The sequence below is a fragment of the Ambystoma mexicanum genome, chromosome 4q, assembly GCF_040938575.1.
Source record: "Ambystoma mexicanum isolate Mex_15411 chromosome 4q, UKY_AmexF1_1, whole genome shotgun sequence".
Taxonomy (NCBI): domain Eukaryota; kingdom Metazoa; phylum Chordata; class Amphibia; order Caudata; family Ambystomatidae; genus Ambystoma; species Ambystoma mexicanum.
The window spans coordinates 1,297,400,106-1,297,401,512 of NC_090928.1; positions in this window are offsets into that span (position 1 = coordinate 1,297,400,106).

The window sequence follows — 1,407 nt, forward strand, 5'->3', positions numbered from 1 at the left end:
CAGGTTAATTCACTACAAGATAGTGCATAGGACACATTATGCCCCTGTAAAACTCAAACGCATATATCCCAACATGTTGGGGACCTGCCCTAGATGTCAGACAGGAGATGCAAATATTTATCATATGTTATGGGCATGTATAAAGTTGAGGGGCTACTGGGAGGAAGTCTGTGCTGCCCTAGATGAGATGGCAGATCAACCAGTGGAATGGTCACCCCGGATATGCTTGTTGGGGGCAGTTGAGAAAATTAATCCGACCTGGCGTAAACTGTTGAATTTGAGCCTACTAATAGCTAAGAGAGCGATTCTGATGAAATGGAAGAGTGCATACCCCCAACTAAGGCCGATTGGGACAAGGACATGGTATGGATTAATGATACAAAGGAACACTACATAGACTTGGTGCTACCCCAATCCAGACCAAGGAATATATGGGATAGATATAAACAATATCTGATTGATAAGGCTGTGCGCGACCACTCAGGATCGGAAAATAATTGAATCTGTATAATGCAATGAAACAATGTGCAATATATGTATGCATCTATGTTACCTGTGTGCAAGAAAAATAAAATTAAAAATAAAAATTTAAAAAATGACTTCATCCAAAATCTGACTCTCCAGGAAGTGGTAGCGCTGTTAAAAAAAGAAATGAAAGTCACATTTGTAATGGAAATAGAAATTCAGCAAAACCCGTCCCTGTGATAATCCAGATGGGTATTAACTGTATTTAACTGTATTTAGCACTTCATAAATGGTTCGACCAACATCTAGGCACTGTGATTAGTATACATCTGTTGATACTCAGTTACCTGACTTCTGAAGGATTTTAGCCAATAAGATAGCTCAGCCGGTTCAGCACTCGTTGCTGCGATCTGTGCGTGATCTGCAGGTTCGAATCCTGGCAAGGCCATCTCAGCCCTTCATGGTCGATAAAGGATTACCGACTTCTGTTTGTGATAAATATGTTCTATGTACAGCGCTTTGCCAAAAGCGATATATAATGCGCTTCATACCCAGAGGTTTCTAAGCACGGACCTGGGGATTGAACCTGTGTTTCTCTGTGTCGTCTTGCTTCCAAGGCGAGCATGTTGCCCCTGCACTATCCTCCTGAGACAATAAATATAGAATTTAGCATGGAGTCCTTGCCTCTCTGCACTGTTGTATCATAGCATTGGCATACCATTAGGTTGTAATAGCTCCAGGAAACAAGGACTTTCATTAACCATCAAAAGACAATTCTGCTATCGAACCTCAAAACACACAATATAATTCATGCTTGCTTTACTATGTAATTGGCTAGGCTTTTGTGTTTTCAACATTTAATACAGGAGAGATCAACCTTACAGAATTAATGAAAGGTGTATTCTTTCACAATGCAGAAAGCTGCTGCATGGTTATGATTTC